Source organism: Osmerus eperlanus, chromosome 26, assembly GCF_963692335.1.
Source record: "Osmerus eperlanus chromosome 26, fOsmEpe2.1, whole genome shotgun sequence".
Taxonomy (NCBI): Eukaryota; Metazoa; Chordata; class Actinopteri; order Osmeriformes; family Osmeridae; genus Osmerus; species Osmerus eperlanus.
Genome location: NC_085043.1, coordinates 1 through 24,672, shown reverse-complemented (window position 1 = coordinate 24,672; position 24,672 = coordinate 1). Strand labels below are relative to the sequence as shown.

At 56.7% G+C, this 24,672-nt stretch overlaps 33 non-coding genes across 33 annotated transcripts; all 33 read left to right on the top strand.

The window, feature by feature from the left end:
• The first annotated feature begins 319 nt into the window (after positions 1–319).
• Positions 320–437, top strand: LOC134013296 (U5 spliceosomal RNA). The gene has a single exon (XR_009928786.1). It is a non-coding gene; the product is annotated as a U5 spliceosomal RNA (small nuclear RNA).
• A 602-nt stretch (positions 438–1,039) lies between these two features.
• LOC134013282 (U2 spliceosomal RNA) lies at positions 1,040–1,230 on the top strand. The gene has a single exon (XR_009928773.1). It is a non-coding gene; the product is annotated as a U2 spliceosomal RNA (small nuclear RNA).
• A 569-nt stretch (positions 1,231–1,799) lies between these two features.
• Positions 1,800–1,917, top strand: LOC134013295 (U5 spliceosomal RNA). Its single transcript, XR_009928785.1, has one exon. It is a non-coding gene; the product is annotated as a U5 spliceosomal RNA (small nuclear RNA).
• A 602-nt stretch (positions 1,918–2,519) lies between these two features.
• Positions 2,520–2,710, top strand: LOC134013268 (U2 spliceosomal RNA). Its single transcript, XR_009928763.1, has one exon. It is a non-coding gene; the product is annotated as a U2 spliceosomal RNA (small nuclear RNA).
• Positions 2,711–3,285: 575 nt separating this feature from the next.
• On the top strand, positions 3,286–3,403 carry LOC134013292 (U5 spliceosomal RNA). The gene has a single exon (XR_009928783.1). It is a non-coding gene; the product is annotated as a U5 spliceosomal RNA (small nuclear RNA).
• Positions 3,404–3,997: 594 nt separating this feature from the next.
• LOC134013257 (U2 spliceosomal RNA) lies at positions 3,998–4,188 on the top strand. The gene has a single exon (XR_009928762.1). It is a non-coding gene; the product is annotated as a U2 spliceosomal RNA (small nuclear RNA).
• Positions 4,189–4,759: 571 nt separating this feature from the next.
• Positions 4,760–4,877, top strand: LOC134013291 (U5 spliceosomal RNA). The gene has a single exon (XR_009928782.1). It is a non-coding gene; the product is annotated as a U5 spliceosomal RNA (small nuclear RNA).
• A 598-nt stretch (positions 4,878–5,475) lies between these two features.
• On the top strand, positions 5,476–5,666 carry LOC134013246 (U2 spliceosomal RNA). The gene has a single exon (XR_009928761.1). It is a non-coding gene; the product is annotated as a U2 spliceosomal RNA (small nuclear RNA).
• Positions 5,667–6,239: 573 nt separating this feature from the next.
• Positions 6,240–6,357, top strand: LOC134013290 (U5 spliceosomal RNA). The gene has a single exon (XR_009928781.1). It is a non-coding gene; the product is annotated as a U5 spliceosomal RNA (small nuclear RNA).
• A 590-nt stretch (positions 6,358–6,947) lies between these two features.
• LOC134013235 (U2 spliceosomal RNA) lies at positions 6,948–7,138 on the top strand. Its single transcript, XR_009928754.1, has one exon. It is a non-coding gene; the product is annotated as a U2 spliceosomal RNA (small nuclear RNA).
• Positions 7,139–7,709: 571 nt separating this feature from the next.
• Positions 7,710–7,827, top strand: LOC134013289 (U5 spliceosomal RNA). Its single transcript, XR_009928780.1, has one exon. It is a non-coding gene; the product is annotated as a U5 spliceosomal RNA (small nuclear RNA).
• Positions 7,828–8,417: 590 nt separating this feature from the next.
• Positions 8,418–8,608, top strand: LOC134013224 (U2 spliceosomal RNA). The gene has a single exon (XR_009928743.1). It is a non-coding gene; the product is annotated as a U2 spliceosomal RNA (small nuclear RNA).
• Positions 8,609–9,181: 573 nt separating this feature from the next.
• LOC134013288 (U5 spliceosomal RNA) lies at positions 9,182–9,299 on the top strand. Its single transcript, XR_009928779.1, has one exon. It is a non-coding gene; the product is annotated as a U5 spliceosomal RNA (small nuclear RNA).
• Positions 9,300–9,889: 590 nt separating this feature from the next.
• On the top strand, positions 9,890–10,080 carry LOC134013212 (U2 spliceosomal RNA). Its single transcript, XR_009928731.1, has one exon. It is a non-coding gene; the product is annotated as a U2 spliceosomal RNA (small nuclear RNA).
• Positions 10,081–10,653: 573 nt separating this feature from the next.
• On the top strand, positions 10,654–10,771 carry LOC134013287 (U5 spliceosomal RNA). The gene has a single exon (XR_009928778.1). It is a non-coding gene; the product is annotated as a U5 spliceosomal RNA (small nuclear RNA).
• A 590-nt stretch (positions 10,772–11,361) lies between these two features.
• On the top strand, positions 11,362–11,552 carry LOC134013201 (U2 spliceosomal RNA). The gene has a single exon (XR_009928720.1). It is a non-coding gene; the product is annotated as a U2 spliceosomal RNA (small nuclear RNA).
• Positions 11,553–12,124: 572 nt separating this feature from the next.
• Positions 12,125–12,242, top strand: LOC134013286 (U5 spliceosomal RNA). Its single transcript, XR_009928777.1, has one exon. It is a non-coding gene; the product is annotated as a U5 spliceosomal RNA (small nuclear RNA).
• Positions 12,243–12,876: 634 nt separating this feature from the next.
• LOC134013189 (U2 spliceosomal RNA) lies at positions 12,877–13,067 on the top strand. Its single transcript, XR_009928709.1, has one exon. It is a non-coding gene; the product is annotated as a U2 spliceosomal RNA (small nuclear RNA).
• Positions 13,068–13,639: 572 nt separating this feature from the next.
• On the top strand, positions 13,640–13,757 carry LOC134013285 (U5 spliceosomal RNA). The gene has a single exon (XR_009928776.1). It is a non-coding gene; the product is annotated as a U5 spliceosomal RNA (small nuclear RNA).
• Positions 13,758–14,391: 634 nt separating this feature from the next.
• On the top strand, positions 14,392–14,582 carry LOC134013178 (U2 spliceosomal RNA). Its single transcript, XR_009928698.1, has one exon. It is a non-coding gene; the product is annotated as a U2 spliceosomal RNA (small nuclear RNA).
• Positions 14,583–15,163: 581 nt separating this feature from the next.
• LOC134013284 (U5 spliceosomal RNA) lies at positions 15,164–15,281 on the top strand. The gene has a single exon (XR_009928775.1). It is a non-coding gene; the product is annotated as a U5 spliceosomal RNA (small nuclear RNA).
• A 606-nt stretch (positions 15,282–15,887) lies between these two features.
• LOC134013166 (U2 spliceosomal RNA) lies at positions 15,888–16,078 on the top strand. The gene has a single exon (XR_009928686.1). It is a non-coding gene; the product is annotated as a U2 spliceosomal RNA (small nuclear RNA).
• Positions 16,079–16,653: 575 nt separating this feature from the next.
• LOC134013283 (U5 spliceosomal RNA) lies at positions 16,654–16,771 on the top strand. Its single transcript, XR_009928774.1, has one exon. It is a non-coding gene; the product is annotated as a U5 spliceosomal RNA (small nuclear RNA).
• Positions 16,772–17,361: 590 nt separating this feature from the next.
• On the top strand, positions 17,362–17,552 carry LOC134013462 (U2 spliceosomal RNA). Its single transcript, XR_009928950.1, has one exon. It is a non-coding gene; the product is annotated as a U2 spliceosomal RNA (small nuclear RNA).
• A 574-nt stretch (positions 17,553–18,126) lies between these two features.
• Positions 18,127–18,244, top strand: LOC134013281 (U5 spliceosomal RNA). Its single transcript, XR_009928772.1, has one exon. It is a non-coding gene; the product is annotated as a U5 spliceosomal RNA (small nuclear RNA).
• A 594-nt stretch (positions 18,245–18,838) lies between these two features.
• Positions 18,839–19,029, top strand: LOC134013451 (U2 spliceosomal RNA). The gene has a single exon (XR_009928939.1). It is a non-coding gene; the product is annotated as a U2 spliceosomal RNA (small nuclear RNA).
• Positions 19,030–19,601: 572 nt separating this feature from the next.
• Positions 19,602–19,719, top strand: LOC134013280 (U5 spliceosomal RNA). Its single transcript, XR_009928771.1, has one exon. It is a non-coding gene; the product is annotated as a U5 spliceosomal RNA (small nuclear RNA).
• Positions 19,720–20,309: 590 nt separating this feature from the next.
• On the top strand, positions 20,310–20,500 carry LOC134013388 (U2 spliceosomal RNA). Its single transcript, XR_009928878.1, has one exon. It is a non-coding gene; the product is annotated as a U2 spliceosomal RNA (small nuclear RNA).
• Positions 20,501–21,072: 572 nt separating this feature from the next.
• LOC134013279 (U5 spliceosomal RNA) lies at positions 21,073–21,190 on the top strand. The gene has a single exon (XR_009928770.1). It is a non-coding gene; the product is annotated as a U5 spliceosomal RNA (small nuclear RNA).
• A 598-nt stretch (positions 21,191–21,788) lies between these two features.
• Positions 21,789–21,979, top strand: LOC134013276 (U2 spliceosomal RNA). Its single transcript, XR_009928766.1, has one exon. It is a non-coding gene; the product is annotated as a U2 spliceosomal RNA (small nuclear RNA).
• A 572-nt stretch (positions 21,980–22,551) lies between these two features.
• Positions 22,552–22,669, top strand: LOC134013278 (U5 spliceosomal RNA). The gene has a single exon (XR_009928768.1). It is a non-coding gene; the product is annotated as a U5 spliceosomal RNA (small nuclear RNA).
• A 590-nt stretch (positions 22,670–23,259) lies between these two features.
• LOC134013160 (U2 spliceosomal RNA) lies at positions 23,260–23,450 on the top strand. The gene has a single exon (XR_009928680.1). It is a non-coding gene; the product is annotated as a U2 spliceosomal RNA (small nuclear RNA).
• A 570-nt stretch (positions 23,451–24,020) lies between these two features.
• LOC134013277 (U5 spliceosomal RNA) lies at positions 24,021–24,138 on the top strand. Its single transcript, XR_009928767.1, has one exon. It is a non-coding gene; the product is annotated as a U5 spliceosomal RNA (small nuclear RNA).
• Positions 24,139–24,672: the final 534 nt, after the last annotated feature.

Here is a 24,672-nt window from a genome sequence, read left to right as displayed (position 1 = left end):
GCGGCCGAGGTGAAAAATGGGAAGGCAATCGGAATGAGTTTTTTATCGCCGTGTCAGCCCACACCAACACGGAGTCGACTGGCTGGAAGGCGCATACGATAAACACGTAGGGATCTTAATCGAGAAAAAGCGATCCGTGAAATGGAGAAATTGCGGCGATAAAAGAGAAGCCAAGCGGGCGGGCGGGCCGAGCCCCTCCGCAGGCCCGTGGCGTTTCCGCGCCTTTTTTTCCCGATAAGGATGCGGTTCGCCGCCGCGGACGGGTGAGTCAGGGCCAACGGAGGGGTTGGGGGTAGGCCGTTTGGGCCGTTTCAAATCGGCACTCTGGTTCCCCTTCAGCACGCACAAGCCTTTCGCCTTTTACTAAAGACTTCCGTGGAGGGGAACGCCGACGAGTGGAACGTGGTATTTTTGGGAGGCTTTGCCCGAGGGAGGGCAGAGCCTGATGGACGTGTGACAAAAGCAGGGTAAGGTTGGCTTTGGGGTTGCGTGCGTGCGTGCGTGCGTGCGTGCGTGCAAGGCAGGTTTTGTTTTTGCATCTTCTGTAGCCGTTTCAATTCTGTTGCCTTTTCCTTTGATTTCCTCTTCCGTCCCCGCTTCTTCTGCGGCTTTTGGCCTTGGCTTTCGGCTTCCGTCCCTGCTTGGCTTTGGGGTTAGGTGCGTGCGTGCGTGCGTGCGTGCGTGCGTGCGTGCGTGCGTGCGGGTAAGGCTTTTGTCTTTGCTTCTTCTGTAGCCGTTTCAATTCTGTTGCCTTTTGGCCTGGGCTTTCCGCTTCCGTCCCGCTTCCTCTGCGGCTTTTGGCCTGGGCTTTCCGCTTCCGTCCCCGCTTCCTCTGCGGCTTTTGGCCTGGGCTTTCCGCTTCCGTCCCCGCTTCCTCTGCGGCTTTTGGCCTGGGCTTTCCGCTTCCGTCCCCGCTTCCTCTGCGGCTTCTGGCCTGGGCTTTCCGCTTCCGTAGTTTCGGCCGTTCTTGGTGTGGCGACCGAGTGGCCCAGCCGGTGCACGGAGGGTCCGCGCGCGGGGGGCGTCCGATAATGCGGTCATCGCTTCTCGGCCTTTTGGCTAAGATCAAGTGTAGTATCTGTTCTTATCAGTTTAATATCTGATATGTCCTCCATGCGAGGACAACATATTAAACGGATTTTTGCAACAGGGAGTCGGAACAGGGGCTCGCTCCGTCCGCTCCGCGCATCGCCCCGGTATTGCAGCGTCTCCGGGAAGGGTGCACTCTTTCTAAGCGTGTCAAAGAGAAAAGCTAGTGAAAAAAAGGGGGTGTGGGCGGAGCCCTGTCGGCCGGTGGCGTTTTCCCGCCCTTTTAGATATAAAAAAAAAAAAAAAAAAAAAGTGAGGTGAGTGACCTCAAAGGGGGGGGGGCTGTGAGTGAGTGAGTGAGTGAGTGAGTGAGTGAGTGAGAGAGAGAGAGAGAGAGAGAGAGAGAGAGAGAGAGAGAGAGAGAGAGAGAGAGAGAACTGGCTGACAGTCAGCGGCCGAGGTGAAAAATGGGAAGGCAATCGGAATGAGTTTTTTATCGCCGTGTCAGCCCACACCAACACGGAGTCGACTGGCTGGAAGGCGCATACGATAAACACGTAGGGATCTTAATCGAGAAAAAGCGATCCGTGAAATGGAGAAATTGCGGCGATAAAAGAGAAGCCAAGCGGGCGGGCGGGCCGAGCCCCTCCGCAGGCCCGTGGCGTTTCCGCGCCTTTTTTTCCCGATAAGGATGCGGTTCGCCGCCGCGGACGGGTGAGTCAGGGCCAACGGAGGGGTTGGGGGTAGGCCGTTTGGGCCGTTTCAAATCGGCACTCTGGTTCCCCTTCAGCACGCACAAGCCTTTCGCCTTTTACTAAAGACTTCCGTGGAGGGGAACGCCGACGAGTGGAACGTGGTATTTTTGGGAGGCTTTGCCCGAGGGAGGGCAGAGCCTGATGGACGTGTGACAAAAGCAGGGTAAGGTTGGCTTTGGGGTTGCGTGCGTGCGTGCGTGCGTGCGTGCGTGCAAGGCAGGTTTTGTTTTTGCATCTTCTGTAGCCGTTTCAATTCTGTTGCCTTTTCCTTTGATTTCCTCTTCCGTCCCCGCTTCTTCTGCGGCTTTTGGCCTTGGCTTTCGGCTTCCGTCCCTGCTTGGCTTTGGGGTTAGGTGCGTGCGTGCGTGCGTGCGTGCGTGCGTGCGTGCGTGCGTGCGGGTAAGGCTTTTGTCTTTGCTTCTTCTGTAGCCGTTTCAATTCTGTTGCCTTTTGGCCTGGGCTTTCCGCTTCCGTCCCGCTTCCTCTGCGGCTTTTGGCCTGGGCTTTCCGCTTCCGTCCCCGCTTCCTCTGCGGCTTTTGGCCTGGGCTTTCCGCTTCCGTCCCCGCTTCCTCTGCGGCTTTTGGCCTGGGCTTTCCGCTTCCGTCCCCGCTTCCTCTGCGGCTTCTGGCCTGGGCTTTCCGCTTCCGTAGTTTCGGCCGTTCTTGGTGTGGCGACCGAGTGGCCCAGCCGGTGCACGGAGGGTCCGCGCGCGGGGGGCGTCCGATAATGCGGTCATCGCTTCTCGGCCTTTTGGCTAAGATCAAGTGTAGTATCTGTTCTTATCAGTTTAATATCTGATATGTCCTCCATGCGAGGACAACATATTAAACGGATTTTTGCAACAGGGAGTCGGAACAGGGGCTCGCTCCGTCCGCTCCGCGCATCGCCCCGGTATTGCAGCGTCTCCGGGAAGGGTGCACTCTTTCTAAGCGTGTCAAAGAGAAAAGCTAGTGAAAAAAAGGGGGTGTGGGCGGAGCCCTGTCGGCCGGTGGCGTTTTCCCGCCCTTTTAGATATAAAAAAAAAAAAAAAAAAAAAGTGAGGTGAGTGACCTCAAAGGGGGGGGGGCTGTGAGTGAGTGAGTGAGTGAGTGAGTGAGTGAGTGAGTGAGAGAGAGAGAGAGAGAGAGAGAGAGAGAGAGAGAGAGAGAGAGAGAGAGAGAGAGAGAACTGGCTGACAGTCAGCGGCCGAGGTGAAAAATGGGAAGGCAATCGGAATGAGTTTTTTATCGCCGTGTCAGCCCACACCAACACGGAGTCGACTGGCTGGAAGGCGCATACGATAAACACGTAGGGATCTTAATCGAGAAAAAGCGATCCGTGAAATGGAGAAATTGCGGCGATAAAAGAGAAGCCAAGCGGGCGGGCGGGCCGAGCCCCTCCGCAGGCCCGTGGCGTTTCCGCGCCTTTTTTTCCCGATAAGGATGCGGTTCGCCGCCGCGGACGGGTGAGTCAGGGCCAACGGAGGGGTTGGGGGTAGGCCGTTTGGGCCGTTTCAAATCGGCACTCTGGTTCCCCTTCAGCACGCACAAGCCTTTCGCCTTTTACTAAAGACTTCCGTGGAGGGGAACGCCGACGAGTGGAACGTGGTATTTTTGGGAGGCTTTGCCCGAGGGAGGGCAGAGCCTGATGGACGTGTGACAAAAGCAGGGTAAGGTTGGCTTTGGGGTTGCGTGCGTGCGTGCGTGCGTGCGTGCGTGCAAGGCAGGTTTTGTTTTTGCATCTTCTGTAGCCGTTTCAATTCTGTTGCCTTTTCCTTTGATTTCCTCTTCCGTCCCCGCTTCTTCTGCGGCTTTTGGCCTTGGCTTTCGGCTTCCGTCCCTGCTTGGCTTTGGGGTTAGGTGCGTGCGTGCGTGCGTGCGTGCGTGCGTGCGTGCGGGTAAGGCTTTTGTCTTTGCTTCTTCTGTAGCCGTTTCAATTCTGTTGCCTTTTGGCCTGGGCTTTCCGCTTCCGTCCCGCTTCCTCTGCGGCTTTTGGCCTGGGCTTTCCGCTTCCGTCCCCGCTTCCTCTGCGGCTTTTGGCCTGGGCTTTCCGCTTCCGTCCCCGCTTCCTCTGCGGCTTTTGGCCTGGGCTTTCCGCTTCCGTCCCCGCTTCCTCTGCGGCTTCTGGCCTGGGCTTTCCGCTTCCGTAGTTTCGGCCGTTCTTGGTGTGGCGACCGAGTGGCCCAGCCGGTGCACGGAGGGTCCGCGCGCGGGGGGCGTCCGATAATGCGGTCATCGCTTCTCGGCCTTTTGGCTAAGATCAAGTGTAGTATCTGTTCTTATCAGTTTAATATCTGATATGTCCTCCATGCGAGGACAACATATTAAACGGATTTTTGCAACAGGGAGTCGGAACAGGGGCTCGCTCCGTCCGCTCCGCGCATCGCCCCGGTATTGCAGCGTCTCCGGGAAGGGTGCACTCTTTCTAAGCGTGTCAAAGAGAAAAGCTAGTGAAAAAAAGGGGGTGTGGGCGGAGCCCTGTCGGCCGGTGGCGTTTTCCCGCCCTTTTAGATATAAAAAAAAAAAAAAAAAAAAAAAAAAAAAGTGAGGTGAGTGACCTCAAAGGGGGGGGGGCTGTGAGTGAGTGAGTGAGTGAGTGAGTGAGTGAGTGAGAGAGAGAGAGAGAGAGAGAGAGAGAGAGAGAGAGAGAGAGAGAGAGAGAACTGGCTGACAGTCAGCGGCCGAGGTGAAAAATGGGAAGGCAATCGGAATGAGTTTTTTATCGCCGTGTCAGCCCACACCAACACGGAGTCGACTGGCTGGAAGGCGCATACGATAAACACGTAGGGATCTTAATCGAGAAAAAGCGATACGTGAAATGGAGAAATTGCGGCGATAAAAGAGAAGCCAAGCGGGCGGGCGGGCCGAGCCCCTCCGCAGGCCCGTGGCGTTTCCGCGCCTTTTTTTCCCGATAAGGATGCGGTTCGCCGCCGCGGACGGGTGAGTCAGGGCCAACGGAGGGGTTGGGGGTAGGCCGTTTGGGCCGTTTCAAATCGGCACTCTGGTTCCCCTTCAGCACGCACAAGCCTTTCGCCTTTTACTAAAGACTTCCGTGGAGGGGAACGCCGACGAGTGGAACGTGGTATTTTTGGGAGGCTTTGCCCGAGGGAGGGCAGAGCCTGATGGACGTGTGACAAAAGCAGGGTAAGGTTGGCTTTGGGGTTGCGTGCGTGCGTGCGTGCGTGCGTGCGTGCGTGCAAGGCAGGTTTTGTTTTTGCATCTTCTGTAGCCGTTTCAATTCTGTTGCCTTTTCCTTTGATTTCCTCTTCCGTCCCCGCTTCTTCTGCGGCTTTTGGCCTTGGCTTTCGGCTTCCGTCCCTGCTTGGCTTTGGGGTTAGGTGCGTGCGTGCGTGCGTGCGTGCGTGCGTGCGTGCGGGTAAGGCTTTTGTCTTTGCTTCTTCTGTAGCCGTTTCAATTCTGTTGCCTTTTGGCCTGGGCTTTCCGCTTCCGTCCCGCTTCCTCTGCGGCTTTTGGCCTGGGCTTTCCGCTTCCGTCCCCGCTTCCTCTGCGGCTTTTGGCCTGGGCTTTCCGCTTCCGTCCCCGCTTCCTCTGCGGCTTTTGGCCTGGGCTTTCCGCTTCCGTCCCCGCTTCCTCTGCGGCTTCTGGCCTGGGCTTTCCGCTTCCGTAGTTTCGGCCGTTCTTGGTGTGGCGACCGAGTGGCCCAGCCGGTGCACGGAGGGTCCGCGCGCGGGGGGCGTCCGATAATGCGGTCATCGCTTCTCGGCCTTTTGGCTAAGATCAAGTGTAGTATCTGTTCTTATCAGTTTAATATCTGATATGTCCTCCATGCGAGGACAACATATTAAACGGATTTTTGCAACAGGGAGTCGGAACAGGGGCTCGCTCCGTCCGCTCCGCGCATCGCCCCGGTATTGCAGCGTCTCCGGGAAGGGTGCACTCTTTCTAAGCGTGTCAAAGAGAAAAGCTAGTGAAAAAAAGGGGGTGTGGGCGGAGCCCTGTCGGCCGGTGGCGTTTTCCCGCCCTTTTAGATATAAAAAAAAAAAAAAAAAAAAAAAAAAAAAGTGAGGTGAGTGACCTCAAAGGGGGGGGGGCTGTGAGTGAGTGAGTGAGTGAGTGAGTGAGTGAGTGAGAGAGAGAGAGAGAGAGAGAGAGAGAGAGAGAGAGAGAGAGAGAGAGAGAGAACTGGCTGACAGTCAGCGGCCGAGGTGAAAAATGGGAAGGCAATCGGAATGAGTTTTTTATCGCCGTGTCAGCCCACACCAACACGGAGTCGACTGGCTGGAAGGCGCATACGATAAACACGTAGGGATCTTAATCGAGAAAAAGCGATACGTGAAATGGAGAAATTGCGGCGATAAAAGAGAAGCCAAGCGGGCGGGCGGGCCGAGCCCCTCCGCAGGCCCGTGGCGTTTCCGCGCCTTTTTTTCCCGATAAGGATGCGGTTCGCCGCCGCGGACGGGTGAGTCAGGGCCAACGGAGGGGTTGGGGGTAGGCCGTTTGGGCCGTTTCAAATCGGCACTCTGGTTCCCCTTCAGCACGCACAAGCCTTTCGCCTTTTACTAAAGACTTCCGTGGAGGGGAACGCCGACGAGTGGAACGTGGTATTTTTGGGAGGCTTTGCCCGAGGGAGGGCAGAGCCTGATGGACGTGTGACAAAAGCAGGGTAAGGTTGGCTTTGGGGTTGCGTGCGTGCGTGCGTGCGTGCGTGCGTGCAAGGCAGGTTTTGTTTTTGCATCTTCTGTAGCCGTTTCAATTCTGTTGCCTTTTCCTTTGATTTCCTCTTCCGTCCCCGCTTCTTCTGCGGCTTTTGGCCTTGGCTTTCGGCTTCCGTCCCTGCTTGGCTTTGGGGTTAGGTGCGTGCGTGCGTGCGTGCGTGCGTGCGTGCGGGTAAGGCTTTTGTCTTTGCTTCTTCTGTAGCCGTTTCAATTCTGTTGCCTTTTGGCCTGGGCTTTCCGCTTCCGTCCCGCTTCCTCTGCGGCTTTTGGCCTGGGCTTTCCGCTTCCGTCCCCGCTTCCTCTGCGGCTTTTGGCCTGGGCTTTCCGCTTCCGTCCCCGCTTCCTCTGCGGCTTTTGGCCTGGGCTTTCCGCTTCCGTCCCCGCTTCCTCTGCGGCTTCTGGCCTGGGCTTTCCGCTTCCGTAGTTTCGGCCGTTCTTGGTGTGGCGACCGAGTGGCCCAGCCGGTGCACGGAGGGTCCGCGCGCGGGGGGCGTCCGATAATGCGGTCATCGCTTCTCGGCCTTTTGGCTAAGATCAAGTGTAGTATCTGTTCTTATCAGTTTAATATCTGATATGTCCTCCATGCGAGGACAACATATTAAACGGATTTTTGCAACAGGGAGTCGGAACAGGGGCTCGCTCCGTCCGCTCCGCGCATCGCCCCGGTATTGCAGCGTCTCCGGGAAGGGTGCACTCTTTCTAAGCGTGTCAAAGAGAAAAGCTAGTGAAAAAAAGGGGGTGTGGGCGGAGCCCTGTCGGCCGGTGGCGTTTTCCCGCCCTTTTAGATATAAAAAAAAAAAAAAAAAAAAAAAAAAAAAGTGAGGTGAGTGACCTCAAAGGGGGGGGGGCTGTGAGTGAGTGAGTGAGTGAGTGAGTGAGTGAGTGAGAGAGAGAGAGAGAGAGAGAGAGAGAGAGAGAGAGAGAGAGAGAGAGAGAACTGGCTGACAGTCAGCGGCCGAGGTGAAAAATGGGAAGGCAATCGGAATGAGTTTTTTATCGCCGTGTCAGCCCACACCAACACGGAGTCGACTGGCTGGAAGGCGCATACGATAAACACGTAGGGATCTTAATCGAGAAAAAGCGATCCGTGAAATGGAGAAATTGCGGCGATAAAAGAGAAGCCAAGCGGGCGGGCGGGCCGAGCCCCTCCGCAGGCCCGTGGCGTTTCCGCGCCTTTTTTTCCCGATAAGGATGCGGTTCGCCGCCGCGGACGGGTGAGTCAGGGCCAACGGAGGGGTTGGGGGTAGGCCGTTTGGGCCGTTTCAAATCGGCACTCTGGTTCCCCTTCAGCACGCACAAGCCTTTCGCCTTTTACTAAAGACTTCCGTGGAGGGGAACGCCGACGAGTGGAACGTGGTATTTTTGGGAGGCTTTGCCCGAGGGAGGGCAGAGCCTGATGGACGTGTGACAAAAGCAGGGTAAGGTTGGCTTTGGGGTTGCGTGCGTGCGTGCGTGCGTGCGTGCGTGCAAGGCAGGTTTTGTTTTTGCATCTTCTGTAGCCGTTTCAATTCTGTTGCCTTTTCCTTTGATTTCCTCTTCCGTCCCCGCTTCTTCTGCGGCTTTTGGCCTTGGCTTTCGGCTTCCGTCCCTGCTTGGCTTTGGGGTTAGGTGCGTGCGTGCGTGCGTGCGTGCGTGCGTGCGGGTAAGGCTTTTGTCTTTGCTTCTTCTGTAGCCGTTTCAATTCTGTTGCCTTTTGGCCTGGGCTTTCCGCTTCCGTCCCGCTTCCTCTGCGGCTTTTGGCCTGGGCTTTCCGCTTCCGTCCCCGCTTCCTCTGCGGCTTTTGGCCTGGGCTTTCCGCTTCCGTCCCCGCTTCCTCTGCGGCTTTTGGCCTGGGCTTTCCGCTTCCGTCCCCGCTTCCTCTGCGGCTTCTGGCCTGGGCTTTCCGCTTCCGTAGTTTCGGCCGTTCTTGGTGTGGCGACCGAGTGGCCCAGCCGGTGCACGGAGGGTCCGCGCGCGGGGGGCGTCCGATAATGCGGTCATCGCTTCTCGGCCTTTTGGCTAAGATCAAGTGTAGTATCTGTTCTTATCAGTTTAATATCTGATATGTCCTCCATGCGAGGACAACATATTAAACGGATTTTTGCAACAGGGAGTCGGAACAGGGGCTCGCTCCGTCCGCTCCGCGCATCGCCCCGGTATTGCAGCGTCTCCGGGAAGGGTGCACTCTTTCTAAGCGTGTCAAAGAGAAAAGCTAGTGAAAAAAAGGGGGTGTGGGCGGAGCCCTGTCGGCCGGTGGCGTTTTCCCGCCCTTTTAGATATAAAAAAAAAAAAAAAAAAAAAAAAAAAAAGTGAGGTGAGTGACCTCAAAGGGGGGGGGGCTGTGAGTGAGTGAGTGAGTGAGTGAGTGAGTGAGTGAGAGAGAGAGAGAGAGAGAGAGAGAGAGAGAGAGAGAGAGAGAGAGAGAGAGAACTGGCTGACAGTCAGCGGCCGAGGTGAAAAATGGGAAGGCAATCGGAATGAGTTTTTTATCGCCGTGTCAGCCCACACCAACACGGAGTCGACTGGCTGGAAGGCGCATACGATAAACACGTAGGGATCTTAATCGAGAAAAAGCGATCCGTGAAATGGAGAAATTGCGGCGATAAAAGAGAAGCCAAGCGGGCGGGCGGGCCGAGCCCCTCCGCAGGCCCGTGGCGTTTCCGCGCCTTTTTTTCCCGATAAGGATGCGGTTCGCCGCCGCGGACGGGTGAGTCAGGGCCAACGGAGGGGTTGGGGGTAGGCCGTTTGGGCCGTTTCAAATCGGCACTCTGGTTCCCCTTCAGCACGCACAAGCCTTTCGCCTTTTACTAAAGACTTCCGTGGAGGGGAACGCCGACGAGTGGAACGTGGTATTTTTGGGAGGCTTTGCCCGAGGGAGGGCAGAGCCTGATGGACGTGTGACAAAAGCAGGGTAAGGTTGGCTTTGGGGTTGCGTGCGTGCGTGCGTGCGTGCGTGCGTGCAAGGCAGGTTTTGTTTTTGCATCTTCTGTAGCCGTTTCAATTCTGTTGCCTTTTCCTTTGATTTCCTCTTCCGTCCCCGCTTCTTCTGCGGCTTTTGGCCTTGGCTTTCGGCTTCCGTCCCTGCTTGGCTTTGGGGTTAGGTGCGTGCGTGCGTGCGTGCGTGCGTGCGTGCGGGTAAGGCTTTTGTCTTTGCTTCTTCTGTAGCCGTTTCAATTCTGTTGCCTTTTGGCCTGGGCTTTCCGCTTCCGTCCCGCTTCCTCTGCGGCTTTTGGCCTGGGCTTTCCGCTTCCGTCCCCGCTTCCTCTGCGGCTTTTGGCCTGGGCTTTCCGCTTCCGTCCCCGCTTCCTCTGCGGCTTTTGGCCTGGGCTTTCCGCTTCCGTCCCCGCTTCCTCTGCGGCTTCTGGCCTGGGCTTTCCGCTTCCGTAGTTTCGGCCGTTCTTGGTGTGGCGACCGAGTGGCCCAGCCGGTGCACGGAGGGTCCGCGCGCGGGGGGCGTCCGATAATGCGGTCATCGCTTCTCGGCCTTTTGGCTAAGATCAAGTGTAGTATCTGTTCTTATCAGTTTAATATCTGATATGTCCTCCATGCGAGGACAACATATTAAACGGATTTTTGCAACAGGGAGTCGGAACAGGGGCTCGCTCCGTCCGCTCCGCGCATCGCCCCGGTATTGCAGCGTCTCCGGGAAGGGTGCACTCTTTCTAAGCGTGTCAAAGAGAAAAGCTAGTGAAAAAAAGGGGGTGTGGGCGGAGCCCTGTCGGCCGGTGGCGTTTTCCCGCCCTTTTAGATATAAAAAAAAAAAAAAAAAAAAAAAAAAAAAGTGAGGTGAGTGACCTCAAAGGGGGGGGGGCTGTGAGTGAGTGAGTGAGTGAGTGAGTGAGTGAGTGAGAGAGAGAGAGAGAGAGAGAGAGAGAGAGAGAGAGAGAGAGAGAGAGAGAGAACTGGCTGACAGTCAGCGGCCGAGGTGAAAAATGGGAAGGCAATCGGAATGAGTTTTTTATCGCCGTGTCAGCCCACACCAACACGGAGTCGACTGGCTGGAAGGCGCATACGATAAACACGTAGGGATCTTAATCGAGAAAAAGCGATACGTGAAATGGAGAAATTGCGGCGATAAAAGAGAAGCCAAGCGGGCGGGCGGGCCGAGCCCCTCCGCAGGCCCGTGGCGTTTCCGCGCCTTTTTTTCCCGATAAGGATGCGGTTCGCCGCCGCGGACGGGTGAGTCAGGGCCAACGGAGGGGTTGGGGGTAGGCCGTTTGGGCCGTTTCAAATCGGCACTCTGGTTCCCCTTCAGCACGCACAAGCCTTTCGCCTTTTACTAAAGACTTCCGTGGAGGGGAACGCCGACGAGTGGAACGTGGTATTTTTGGGAGGCTTTGCCCGAGGGAGGGCAGAGCCTGATGGACGTGTGACAAAAGCAGGGTAAGGTTGGCTTTGGGGTTGCGTGCGTGCGTGCGTGCGTGCGTGCGTGCAAGGCAGGTTTTGTTTTTGCATCTTCTGTAGCCGTTTCAATTCTGTTGCCTTTTCCTTTGATTTCCTCTTCCGTCCCCGCTTCTTCTGCGGCTTTTGGCCTTGGCTTTCGGCTTCCGTCCCTGCTTGGCTTTGGGGTTAGGTGCGTGCGTGCGTGCGTGCGTGCGTGCGTGCGGGTAAGGCTTTTGTCTTTGCTTCTTCTGTAGCCGTTTCAATTCTGTTGCCTTTTGGCCTGGGCTTTCCGCTTCCGTCCCGCTTCCTCTGCGGCTTTTGGCCTGGGCTTTCCGCTTCCGTCCCCGCTTCCTCTGCGGCTTTTGGCCTGGGCTTTCCGCTTCCGTCCCCGCTTCCTCTGCGGCTTTTGGCCTGGGCTTTCCGCTTCCGTCCCCGCTTCCTCTGCGGCTTCTGGCCTGGGCTTTCCGCTTCCGTAGTTTCGGCCGTTCTTGGTGTGGCGACCGAGTGGCCCAGCCGGTGCACGGAGGGTCCGCGCGCGGGGGGCGTCCGATAATGCGGTCATCGCTTCTCGGCCTTTTGGCTAAGATCAAGTGTAGTATCTGTTCTTATCAGTTTAATATCTGATATGTCCTCCATGCGAGGACAACATATTAAACGGATTTTTGCAACAGGGAGTCGGAACAGGGGCTCGCTCCGTCCGCTCCGCGCATCGCCCCGGTATTGCAGCGTCTCCGGGAAGGGTGCACTCTTTCTAAGCGTGTCAAAGAGAAAAGCTAGTGAAAAAAAGGGGGTGTGGGCGGAGCCCTGTCGGCCGGTGGCGTTTTCCCGCCCTTTTAGATATAAAAAAAAAAAAAAAAAAAAAAAAAAAAGTGAGGTGAGTGACCTCAAAGGGGGGGGGGCTGTGAGTGAGTGAGTGAGTGAGTGAGTGAGTGAGTGAGAGAGAGAGAGAGAGAGAGAGAGAGAGAGAGAGAGAGAGAGAGAGAGAGAGAACTGGCTGACAGTCAGCGGCCGAGGTGAAAAATGGGAAGGCAATCGGAATGAGTTTTTTATCGCCGTGTCAGCCCACACCAACACGGAGTCGACTGGCTGGAAGGCGCATACGATAAACACGTAGGGATCTTAATCGAGAAAAAGCGATACGTGAAATGGAGAAATTGCGGCGATAAAAGAGAAGCCAAGCGGGCGGGCGGGCCGAGCCCCTCCGCAGGCCCGTGGCGTTTCCGCGCCTTTTTTTCCCGATAAGGATGCGGTTCGCCGCCGCGGACGGGTGAGTCAGGGCCAACGGAGGGGTTGGGGGTAGGCCGTTTGGGCCGTTTCAAATCGGCACTCTGGTTCCCCTTCAGCACGCACAAGCCTTTCGCCTTTTACTAAAGACTTCCGTGGAGGGGAACGCCGACGAGTGGAACGTGGTATTTTTGGGAGGCTTTGCCCGAGGGAGGGCAGAGCCTGATGGACGTGTGACAAAAGCAGGGTAAGGTTGGCTTTGGGGTTGCGTGCGTGCGTGCGTGCGTGCGTGCGTGCAAGGCAGGTTTTGTTTTTGCATCTTCTGTAGCCGTTTCAATTCTGTTGCCTTTTCCTTTGATTTCCTCTTCCGTCCCCGCTTCTTCTGCGGCTTTTGGCCTTGGCTTTCGGCTTCCGTCCCTGCTTGGCTTTGGGGTTAGGTGCGTGCGTGCGTGCGTGCGTGCGTGCGTGCGGGTAAGGCTTTTGTCTTTGCTTCTTCTGTAGCCGTTTCAATTCTGTTGCCTTTTGGCCTGGGCTTTCCGCTTCCGTCCCGCTTCCTCTGCGGCTTTTGGCCTGGGCTTTCCGCTTCCGTCCCCGCTTCCTCTGCGGCTTTTGGCCTGGGCTTTCCGCTTCCGTCCCCGCTTCCTCTGCGGCTTTTGGCCTGGGCTTTCCGCTTCCGTCCCCGCTTCCTCTGCGGCTTTTGGCCTGGGCTTTCCGCTTCCGTCCCCGCTTCCTCTGCGGCTTCTGGCCTGGGCTTTCCGCTTCCGTAGTTTCGGCCGTTCTTGGTGTGGCGACCGAGTGGCCCAGCCGGTGCACGGAGGGTCCGCGCGCGGGGGGCGTCCGATAATGCGGTCATCGCTTCTCGGCCTTTTGGCTAAGATCAAGTGTAGTATCTGTTCTTATCAGTTTAATATCTGATATGTCCTCCATGCGAGGACAACATATTAAACGGATTTTTGCAACAGGGAGTCGGAACAGGGGCTCGCTCCGTCCGCTCCGCGCATCGCCCCGGTATTGCAGCGTCTCCGGGAAGGGTGCACTCTTTCTAAGCGTGTCAAAGAGAAAAGCTAGTGAAAAAAAGGGGGTGTGGGCGGAGCCCTGTCGGCCGGTGGCGTTTTCCCGCCCTTTTAGATATAAAAAAAAAAAAAAAAAAAAAAAAAAAAGTGAGGTGAGTGACCTCAAAGGGGGGGGGGCTGTGAGTGAGTGAGTGAGTGAGTGAGTGAGTGAGTGAGAGAGAGAGAGAGAGAGAGAGAGAGAGAGAGAGAGAGAGAGAGAGAGAGAGAACTGGCTGACAGTCAGCGGCCGAGGTGAAAAATGGGAAGGCAATCGGAATGAGTTTTTTATCGCCGTGTCAGCCCACACCAACACGGAGTCGACTGGCTGGAAGGCGCATACGATAAACACGTAGGGATCTTAATCGAGAAAAAGCGATACGTGAAATGGAGAAATTGCGGCGATAAAAGAGAAGCCAAGCGGGCGGGCGGGCCGAGCCCCTCCGCAGGCCCGTGGCGTTTCCGCGCCTTTTTTTCCCGATAAGGATGCGGTTCGCCGCCGCGGACGGGTGAGTCAGGGCCAACGGAGGGGTTGGGGGTAGGCCGTTTGGGCCGTTTCAAATCGGCACTCTGGTTCCCCTTCAGCACGCACAAGCCTTTCGCCTTTTACTAAAGACTTCCGTGGAGGGGAACGCCGACGAGTGGAACGTGGTATTTTTGGGAGGCTTTGCCCGAGGGAGGGCAGAGCCTGATGGACGTGTGACAAAAGCAGGGTAAGGTTGGCTTTGGGGTTGCGTGCGTGCGTGCGTGCGTGCGTGCGTGCAAGGCAGGTTTTGTTTTTGCATCTTCTGTAGCCGTTTCAATTCTGTTGCCTTTTCCTTTGATTTCCTCTTCCGTCCCCGCTTCTTCTGCGGCTTTTGGCCTTGGCTTTCGGCTTCCGTCCCTGCTTGGCTTTGGGGTTAGGTGCGTGCGTGCGTGCGTGCGTGCGTGCGTGCGGGTAAGGCTTTTGTCTTTGCTTCTTCTGTAGCCGTTTCAATTCTGTTGCCTTTTGGCCTGGGCTTTCCGCTTCCGTCCCGCTTCCTCTGCGGCTTTTGGCCTGGGCTTTCCGCTTCCGTCCCCGCTTCCTCTGCGGCTTTTGGCCTGGGCTTTCCGCTTCCGTCCCCGCTTCCTCTGCGGCTTTTGGCCTGGGCTTTCCGCTTCCGTCCCCGCTTCCTCTGCGGCTTTTGGCCTGGGCTTTCCGCTTCCGTCCCCGCTTCCTCTGCGGCTTCTGGCCTGGGCTTTCCGCTTCCGTAGTTTCGGCCGTTCTTGGTGTGGCGACCGAGTGGCCCAGCCGGTGCACGGAGGGTCCGCGCGCGGGGGGCGTCCGATAATGCGGTCATCGCTTCTCGGCCTTTTGGCTAAGATCAAGTGTAGTATCTGTTCTTATCAGTTTAATATCTGATATGTCCTCCATGCGAGGACAACATATTAAACGGATTTTTGCAACAGGGAGTCGGAACAGGGGCTCGCTCCGTCCGCTCCGCGCATCGCCCCGGTATTGCAGCGTCTCCGGGAAGGGTGCACTCTTTCTAAGCGTGTCAAAGAGAAAAGCTAGTGAAAAAAAGGGGGTGTGGGCGGAGCCCTGTCGGCCGGTGGCGTTTTCCCGCCCTTTTAGATATAAAAAAAAAAAAAAAAAAAAAAAAAAAAAGTGAGGTGAGTGACCTCAAAGGGGGGGGGGCTGTGAGTGAGTGAGTGAGTGAGTGAGTGAGTGAGTGAGAGAGAGAGAGAGAGAGAGAGAGAGAGAGAGAGAGAGAGAGAGAGAGAGAGAGAGAGAGAACTGGCTGACAGTCAGCGGCCGAGGTGAAAAATGGGAAGGCAATCGGAATGAGTTTTTTATCGCCGTGTCAGCCCACACCAACACGGAGTCGACTGGCTGGAAGGCGCATACGATAAACACGTAGGGATCTTAATCGAGAAAAAGCGATCCGTGAAATGGAGAAATTGCGGCGATAAAAGAGAAGCCAAGCGGGCGGGCGGGCCGAGCCCCTCCGCAGGCCCGTGGCGTTTCCGCGCCTTTTTTTCCCGATAAGGATGCGGTTCGCCGCCGCGGACGGGTGAGTCAGGGCCAACGGAGGGGTTGGGGGTAGGCCGTTTGGGCCGTTTCAAATCGGCACTCTGGTTCCCCTTCAGCACGCACAAGCCTTTCGCCTTTTACTAAAGACTTCCGTGGAGGGGAACGCCGACGAGTGGAACGTGGTATTTTTGGGAGGCTTTGCCCGAGGGAGGGCAGAGCCTGATGGACGTGTGACAAAAGCAGGGTAAGGTTGGCTTTGGGGTTGCGTGCGTGCGTGCGTGCGTGCGTGCGTGCAAGGCAGGTTTTGTTTTTGCATCTTCTGTAGCCGTTTCAATTCTGTTGCCTTTTCCTTTGATTTCCTCTTCCGTCCCCGCTTCTTCTGCGGCTTTTGGCCTTGGCTTTCGGCTTCCGTCCCTGCTTGGCTTTGGGGTTAGGTGCGTGCGTGCGTGCGTGCGTGCGTGCGTGCGTGCGTGCGTGCGTGCGGGTAAGGCTTTTGTCTTTGCTTCTTCTGTAGCCGTTTCAATTCTGTTGCCTTTTGGCCTGGGCTTTCCGCTTCCGTCCCGCTTCCTCTGCGGCTTTTGGCCTGGGCTTTCCGCTTCCGTCCCCGCTTCCTCTGCGGCTTTTGGCCTGGGCTTTCCGCTTCCGTCCCCGCTTCCTCTGCGGCTTTTGGCCTGGGCTTTCCGCTTCCGTCCCCGCTTCCTCTGCGGCTTCTGGCCTGGGCTTTCCGCTTCCGTAGTTTCGGCCGTTCTTGGTGTGGCGACCGAGTGGCCCAGCCGGTGCACGGAGGGTCCGCGCGCGGGGGGCGTCCGATAATGCGGTCATCGCTTCTCGGCCTTTTGGCTAAGATCAAGTGTAGTATCTGTTCTTATCAGTTTAATATCTGATATGTCCTCCATGCGAGGACAACATATTAAACGGATTTTTGCAACAGGGAGTCGGAACAGGGGCTCGCTCCGTCCGCTCCGCGCATCGCCCCGGTATTGCAGCGTCTCCGGGAAGGGTGCACTCTTTCTAAGCGTGTCAAAGAGAAAAGCTAGTGAAAAAAAGGGGGTGTGGGCGGAGCCCTGTCGGCCGGTGGCGTTTTCCCGCCCTTTTAGATATAAAAAAAAAAAAAAAAAAAAAAAAAAAAAGTGAGGTGAGTGACCTCAAAGGGGGGGGGGCTGTGAGTGAGTGAGTGAGTGAGTGAGTGAGTGAGTGAGAGAGAGAGAGAGAGAGAGAGAGAGAGAGAGAGAGAGAGAGAGAGAGAGAGAGAACTGGCTGACAGTCAGCGGCCGAGGTGAAAAATGGGAAGGCAATCGGAATGAGTTTTTTATCGCCGTGTCAGCCCACACCAACACGGAGTCGACTGGCTGGAAGGCGCATACGATAAACACGTAGGGATCTTAATCGAGAAAAAGCGATCCGTGAAATGGAGAAATTGCGGCGATAAAAGAGAAGCCAAGCGGGCGGGCGGGCCGAGCCCCTCCGCAGGCCCGTGGCGTTTCCGCGCCTTTTTTTCCCGATAAGGATGCGGTTCGCCGCCGCGGACGGGTGAGTCAGGGCCAACGGAGGGGTTGGGGGTAGGCCGTTTGGGCCGTTTCAAATCGGCACTCTGGTTCCCCTTCAGCACGCACAAGCCTTTCGCCTTTTACTAAAGACTTCCGTGGAGGGGAACGCCGACGAGTGGAACGTGGTATTTTTGGGAGGCTTTGCCCGAGGGAGGGCAGAGCCTGATGGACGTGTGACAAAAGCAGGGTAAGGTTGGCTTTGGGGTTGCGTGCGTGCGTGCGTGCGTGCGTGCGTGCAAGGCAGGTTTTGTTTTTGCATCTTCTGTAGCCGTTTCAATTCTGTTGCCTTTTCCTTTGATTTCCTCTTCCGTCCCCGCTTCTTCTGCGGCTTTTGGCCTTGGCTTTCGGCTTCCGTCCCTGCTTGGCTTTGGGGTTAGGTGCGTGCGTGCGTGCGTGCGTGCGTGCGTGCGGGTAAGGCTTTTGTCTTTGCTTCTTCTGTAGCCGTTTCAATTCTGTTGCCTTTTGGCCTGGGCTTTCCGCTTCCGTCCCGCTTCCTCTGCGGCTTTTGGCCTGGGCTTTCCGCTTCCGTCCCCGCTTCCTCTGCGGCTTTTGGCCTGGGCTTTCCGCTTCCGTCCCCGCTTCCTCTGCGGCTTTTGGCCTGGGCTTTCCGCTTCCGTCCCCGCTTCCTCTGCGGCTTCTGGCCTGGGCTTTCCGCTTCCGTAGTTTCGGCCGTTCTTGGTGTGGCGACCGAGTGGCCCAGCCGGTGCACGGAGGGTCCGCGCGCGGGGGGCGTCCGATAATGCGGTCATCGCTTCTCGGCCTTTTGGCTAAGATCAAGTGTAGTATCTGTTCTTATCAGTTTAATATCTGATATGTCCTCCATGCGAGGACAACATATTAAACGGATTTTTGCAACAGGGAGTCGGAACAGGGGCTCGCTCCGTCCGCTCCGCGCATCGCCCCGGTATTGCAGCGTCTCCGGGAAGGGTGCACTCTTTCTAAGCGTGTCAAAGAGAAAAGCTAGTGAAAAAAAGGGGGTGTGGGCGGAGCCCTGTCGGCCGGTGGCGTTTTCCCGCCCTTTTAGATATAAAAAAAAAAAAAAAAAAAAAAAAAAAAGTGAGGTGAGTGACCTCAAAGGGGGGGGGGCTGTGAGTGAGTGAGTGAGTGAGTGAGTGAGTGAGTGAGAGAGAGAGAGAGAGAGAGAGAGAGAGAGAGAGAGAGAGAGAGAGAGAGAGAGAACTGGCTGACAGTCAGCGGCCGAGGTGAAAAATGGGAAGGCAATCGGAATGAGTTTTTTATCGCCGTGTCAGCCCACACCAACACGGAGTCGACTGGCTGGAAGGCGCATACGATAAACACGTAGGGATCTTAATCGAGAAAAAGCGATCCGTGAAATGGAGAAATTGCGGCGATAAAAGAGAAGCCAAGCGGGCGGGCGGGCCGAGCCCCTCCGCAGGCCCGTGGCGTTTCCGCGCCTTTTTTTCCCGATAAGGATGCGGTTCGCCGCCGCGGACGGGTGAGTCAGGGCCAACGGAGGGGTTGGGGGTAGGCCGTTTGGGCCGTTTCAAATCGGCACTCTGGTTCCCCTTCAGCACGCACAAGCCTTTCGCCTTTTACTAAAGACTTCCGTGGAGGGGAACGCCGACGAGTGGAACGTGGTATTTTTGGGAGGCTTTGCCCGAGGGAGGGCAGAGCCTGATGGACGTGTGACAAAAGCAGGGTAAGGTTGGCTTTGGGGTTGCGTGCGTGCGTGCGTGCGTGCGTGCGTGCAAGGCAGGTTTTGTTTTTGCATCTTCTGTAGCCGTTTCAATTCTGTTGCCTTTTCCTTTGATTTCCTCTTCCGTCCCCGCTTCTTCTGCGGCTTTTGGCCTTGGCTTTCGGCTTCCGTCCCTGCTTGGCTTTGGGGTTAGGTGCGTGCGTGCGTGCGTGCGTGCGTGCGTGCGTGCGGGTAAGGCTTTTGTCTTTGCTTCTTCTGTAGCCGTTTCAATTCTGTTGCCTTTTGGCCTGGGCTTTCCGCTTCCGTCCCGCTTCCTCTGCGGCTTTTGGCCTGGGCTTTCCGCTTCCGTCCCCGCTTCCTCTGCGGCTTTTGGCCTGGGCTTTCCGCTTCCGTCCCCGCTTCCTCTGCGGCTTTTGGCCTGGGCTTTCCGCTTCCGTCCCCGCTTCCTCTGCGGCTTCTGGCCTGGGCTTTCCGCTTCCGTAGTTTCGGCCGTTCTTGGTGTGGCGACCGAGTGGCCCAGCCGGTGCACGGAGGGTCCGCGCGCGGGGGGCGTCCGATAATGCGGTCATCGCTTCTCGGCCTTTTGGCTAAGATCAAGTGTAGTATCTGTTCTTATCAGTTTAATATCTGATATGTCCTCCATGCGAGGACAACATATTAAACGGATTTTTGCAACAGGGAGTCGGAACAGGGGCTCGCTCCGTCCGCTCCGCGCATCGCCCCGGTATTGCAGCGTCTCCGGGAAGGGTGCACTCTTTCTAAGCGTGTCAAAGAGAAAAGCTAGTGAAAAAAAGGGGGTGTGGGCGGAGCCCTGTCGGCCGGTGGCGTTTTCCCGCCCTTTTAGATATAAAAAAAAAAAAAAAAAAAAAAAAAAAAGTGAGGTGAGTGACCTCAAAGGGGGGGGGGCTGTGAGTGAGTGAGTGAGTGAGTGAGTGAGTGAGTGAGAGAGAGAGAGAGAGAGAGAGAGAGAGAGAGAGAGAGAGAGAGAGAGAGAGAACTGGCTGACAGTCAGCGGCCGAGGTGAAAAATGGGAAGGCAATCGGAATGAGTTTTTTATCGCCGTGTCAGCCCACACCAACACGGAGTCGACTGGCTGGAAGGCGCATACGATAAACACGTAGGGATCTTAATCGAGAAAAAGCGATACGTGAAATGGAGAAATTGCGGCGATAAAAGAGAAGCCAAGCGGGCGGGCGGGCCGAGCCCCTCCGCAGGCCCGTGGCGTTTCCGCGCCTTTTTTTCCCGATAAGGATGCGGTTCGCCGCCGCGGACGGGTGAGTCAGGGCCAACGGAGGGGTTGGGGGTAGGCCGTTTGGGCCGTTTCAAATCGGCACTCTGGTTCCCCTTCAGCACGCACAAGCCTTTCGCCTTTTACTAAAGACTTCCGTGGAGGGGAACGCCGACGAGTGGAACGTGGTATTTTTGGGAGGCTTTGCCCGAGGGAGGGCAGAGCCTGATGGACGTGTGACAAAAGCAGGGTAAGGTTGGCTTTGGGGTTGCGTGCGTGCGTGCGTGCGTGCGTGCGTGCAAGGCAGGTTTTGTTTTTGCATCTTCTGTAGCCGTTTCAATTCTGTTGCCTTTTCCTTTGATTTCCTCTTCCGTCCCCGCTTCTTCTGCGGCTTTTGGCCTTGGCTTTCGGCTTCCGTCCCTGCTTGGCTTTGGGGTTAGGTGCGTGCGTGCGTGCGTGCGTGCGTGCGTGCGGGTAAGGCTTTTGTCTTTGCTTCTTCTGTAGCCGTTTCAATTCTGTTGCCTTTTGGCCTGGGCTTTCCGCTTCCGTCCCGCTTCCTCTGCGGCTTTTGGCCTGGGCTTTCCGCTTCCGTCCCCGCTTCCTCTGCGGCTTTTGGCCTGGGCTTTCCGCTTCCGTCCCCGCTTCCTCTGCGGCTTTTGGCCTGGGCTTTCCGCTTCCGTCCCCGCTTCCTCTGCGGCTTCTGGCCTGGGCTTTCCGCTTCCGTAGTTTCGGCCGTTCTTGGTGTGGCGACCGAGTGGCCCAGCCGGTGCACGGAGGGTCCGCGCGCGGGGGGCGTCCGATAATGCGGTCATCGCTTCTCGGCCTTTTGGCTAAGATCAAGTGTAGTATCTGTTCTTATCAGTTTAATATCTGATATGTCCTCCATGCGAGGACAACATATTAAACGGATTTTTGCAACAGGGAGTCGGAACAGGGGCTCGCTCCGTCCGCTCCGCGCATCGCCCCGGTATTGCAGCGTCTCCGGGAAGGGTGCACTCTTTCTAAGCGTGTCAAAGAGAAAAGCTAGTGAAAAAAAGGGGGTGTGGGCGGAGCCCTGTCGGCCGGTGGCGTTTTCCCGCCCTTTTAGATATAAAAAAAAAAAAAAAAAAAAAAAAAAAAGTGAGGTGAGTGACCTCAAAGGGGGGGGGGCTGTGAGTGAGTGAGTGAGTGAGTGAGTGAGTGAGTGAGAGAGAGAGAGAGAGAGAGAGAGAGAGAGAGAGAGAGAGAGAGAGAGAGAGAACTGGCTGACAGTCAGCGGCCGAGGTGAAAAATGGGAAGGCAATCGGAATGAGTTTTTTATCGCCGTGTCAGCCCACACCAACACGGAGTCGACTGGCTGGAAGGCGCATACGATAAACACGTAGGGATCTTAATCGAGAAAAAGCGATACGTGAAATGGAGAAATTGCGGCGATAAAAGAGAAGCCAAGCGGGCGGGCGGGCCGAGCCCCTCCGCAGGCCCGTGGCGTTTCCGCGCCTTTTTTTCCCGATAAGGATGCGGTTCGCCGCCGCGGACGGGTGAGTCAGGGCCAACGGAGGGGTTGGGGGTAGGCCGTTTGGGCCGTTTCAAATCGGCACTCTGGTTCCCCTTCAGCACGCACAAGCCTTTCGCCTTTTACTAAAGACTTCCGTGGAGGGGAACGCCGACGAGTGGAACGTGGTATTTTTGGGAGGCTTTGCCCGAGGGAGGGCAGAGCCTGATGGACGTGTGACAAAAGCAGGGTAAGGTTGGCTTTGGGGTTGCGTGCGTGCGTGCGTGCGTGCGTGCGTGCAAGGCAGGTTTTGTTTTTGCATCTTCTGTAGCCGTTTCAATTCTGTTGCCTTTTCCTTTGATTTCCTCTTCCGTCCCCGCTTCTTCTGCGGCTTTTGGCCTTGGCTTTCGGCTTCCGTCCCTGCTTGGCTTTGGGGTTAGGTGCGTGCGTGCGTGCGTGCGTGCGTGCGTGCGTGCGTGCGTGCAAGGCTTTTGTCTTTGCTTCTTCTGTAGCCGTTTCAATTCTGTTGCCTTTTGGCCTGGGCTTTCCGCTTCCGTCCCGCTTCCTCTGCGGCTTTTGGCCTGGGCTTTCCGCTTCCGTCCCCGCTTCCTCTGCGGCTTTTGGCCTGGGCTTTCCGCTTCCGTCCCCGCTTCCTCTGCGGCTTTTGGCCTGGGCTTTCCGCTTCCGTCCCCGCTTCCTCTGCGGCTTCTGGCCTGGGCTTTCCGCTTCCGTAGTTTCGGCCGTTCTTGGTGTGGCGACCGAGTGGCCCAGCCGGTGCACGGAGGGTCCGCGCGCGGGGGGCGTCCGATAATGCGGTCATCGCTTCTCGGCCTTTTGGCTAAGATCAAGTGTAGTATCTGTTCTTATCAGTTTAATATCTGATATGTCCTCCATGCGAGGACAACATATTAAACGGATTTTTGCAACAGGGAGTCGGAACAGGGGCTCGCTCCGTCCGCTCCGCGCATCGCCCCGGTATTGCAGCGTCTCCGGGAAGGGTGCACTCTTTCTAAGCGTGTCAAAGAGAAAAGCTAGTGAAAAAAAGGGGGTGTGGGCGGAGCCCTGTCGGCCGGTGGCGTTTTCCCGCCCTTTTAGATATAAAAAAAAAAAAAAAAAAAAAAAAAAAGTGAGGTGAGTGACCTCAAAGGGGGGGGGGCTGTGAGTGAGTGAGTGAGTGAGTGAGTGAGTGAGTGAGAGAGAGAGAGAGAGAGAGAGAGAGAGAGAGAGAGAGAGAGAGAGAGAGAGAGACTGGCTGACAGTCAGCGGCCGAGGTGAAAAATGGGAAGGCAATCGGAATGAGTTTTTTATCGCCGTGTCAGCCCACACCAACACGGAGTCGACTGGCTGGAAGGCGCATACGATAAACACGTAGGGATCTTAATCGAGAAAAAGCGATACGTGAAATGGAGAAATTGCGGCGATAAAAGAGAAGCCAAGCGGGCGGGCGGGCCGAGCCCCTCCGCAGGCCCGTGGCGTTTCCGCGCCTTTTTTTCCCGATAAGGATGCGGTTCGCCGCCGCGGACGGGTGAGTCAGGGCCAACGGAGGGGTTGGGGGTAGGCCGTTTGGGCCGTTTCAAATCGGCACTCTGGTTCCCCTTCAGCACGCACAAGCCTTTCGCCTTTTACTAAAGACTTCCGTGGAGGGGAACGCCGACGAGTGGAACGTGGTATTTTTGGGAGGCTTTGCCCGAGGGAGGGCAGAGCCTGATGGACGTGTGACAAAAGCAGGGTAAGGTTGGCTTTGGGGTTGCGTGCGTGCGTGCGTGCGTGCGTGCGTGCAAGGCAGGTTTTGTTTTTGCATCTTCTGTAGCCGTTTCAATTCTGTTGCCTTTTCCTTTGATTTCCTCTTCCGTCCCCGCTTCTTCTGCGGCTTTTGGCCTTGGCTTTCGGCTTCCGTCCCTGCTTGGCTTTGGGGTTAGGTGCGTGCGTGCGTGCGTGCGTGCGTGCGTGCGGGTAAGGCTTTTGTCTTTGCTTCTTCTGTAGCCGTTTCAATTCTGTTGCCTTTTGGCCTGGGCTTTCCGCTTCCGTCCCGCTTCCTCTGCGGCTTTTGGCCTGGGCTTTCCGCTTCCGTCCCCGCTTCCTCTGCGGCTTTTGGCCTGGGCTTTCCGCTTCCGTCCCCGCTTCCTCTGCGGCTTTTGGCCTGGGCTTTCCGCTTCCGTCCCCGCTTCCTCTGCGGCTTCTGGCCTGGGCTTTCCGCTTCCGTAGTTTCGGCCGTTCTTGGTGTGGCGACCGAGTGGCCCAGCCGGTGCACGGAGGGTCCGCGCGCGGGGGGCGTCCGATAATGCGGTCATCGCTTCTCGGCCTTTTGGCTAAGATCAAGTGTAGTATCTGTTCTTATCAGTTTAATATCTGATATGTCCTCCATGCGAGGACAACATATTAAACGGATTTTTGCAACAGGGAGTCGGAACAGGGGCTCGCTCCGTCCGCTCCGCGCATCGCCCCGGTATTGCAGCGTCTCCGGGAAGGGTGCACTCTTTCTAAGCGTGTCAAAGAGAAAAGCTAGTGAAAAAAAGGGGGTGTGGGCGGAGCCCTGTCGGCCGGTGGCGTTTTCCCGCCCTTTTAGATATAAAAAAAAAAAAAAAAAAAATAGTGAGGTGAGTGACCTCAAAGGGGGGGGGGCTGTGAGTGAGTGAGTGAGTGAGTGAGTGAGTGAGTGAGAGAGAGAGAGAGAGAGAGAGAGAGAGAGAGAGAGAGAGAGAGAGAGAGAGAGAGAACTGGCTGACAGTCAGCGGCCGAGGTGAAAAATGGGAAGGCAATCGGAATGAGTTTTTTATCGCCGTGTCAGCCCACACCAACACGGAGTCGACTGGCTGGAAGGCGCATACGATAAACACGTAGGGATCTTAATCGAGAAAAAGCGATACGTGAAATGGAGAAATTGCGGCGATAAAAGAGAAGCCAAGCGGGCGGGCGGGCCGAGCCCCTCCGCAGGCCCGTGGCGTTTCCGCGCCTTTTTTTCCCGATAAGGATGCGGTTCGCCGCCGCGGACGGGTGAGTCAGGGCCAACGGAGGGGTTGGGGGTAGGCCGTTTGGGCCGTTTCAAATCGGCACTCTGGTTCCCCTTCAGCACGCACAAGCCTTTCGCCTTTTACTAAAGACTTCCGTGGAGGGGAACGCCGACGAGTGGAACGTGGTATTTTTGGGAGGCTTTGCCCGAGGGAGGGCAGAGCCTGATGGACGTGTGACAAAAGCAGGGTAAGGTTGGCTTTGGGGTTGCGTGCGTGCGTGCGTGCGTGCGTGCGTGCAAGGCAGGTTTTGTTTTTGCATCTTCTGTAGCCGTTTCAATTCTGTTGCCTTTTCCTTTGATTTCCTCTTCCGTCCCCGCTTCTTCTGCGGCTTTTGGCCTTGGCTTTCGGCTTCCGTCCCTGCTTGGCTTTGGGGTTAGGTGCGTGCGTGCGTGCGTGCGTGCGTGCGTGCGTGCGTAAGGCTTTTGTCTTTGCTTCTTCTGTAGCCGTTTCAATTCTGTTGCCTTTTGGCCTGGGCTTTCCGCTTCCGTCCCGCTTCCTCTGCGGCTTTTGGCCTGGGCTTTCCGCTTCCGTCCCCGCTTCCTCTGCGGCTTTTGGCCTGGGCTTTCCGCTTCCGTCCCCGCTTCCTCTGCGGCTTTTGGCCTGGGCTTTCCGCTTCCGTCCCCGCTTCCTCTGCGGCTTCTGGCCTGGGCTTTCCGCTTCCGTAGTTTCGGCCGTTCTTGGTGTGGCGACC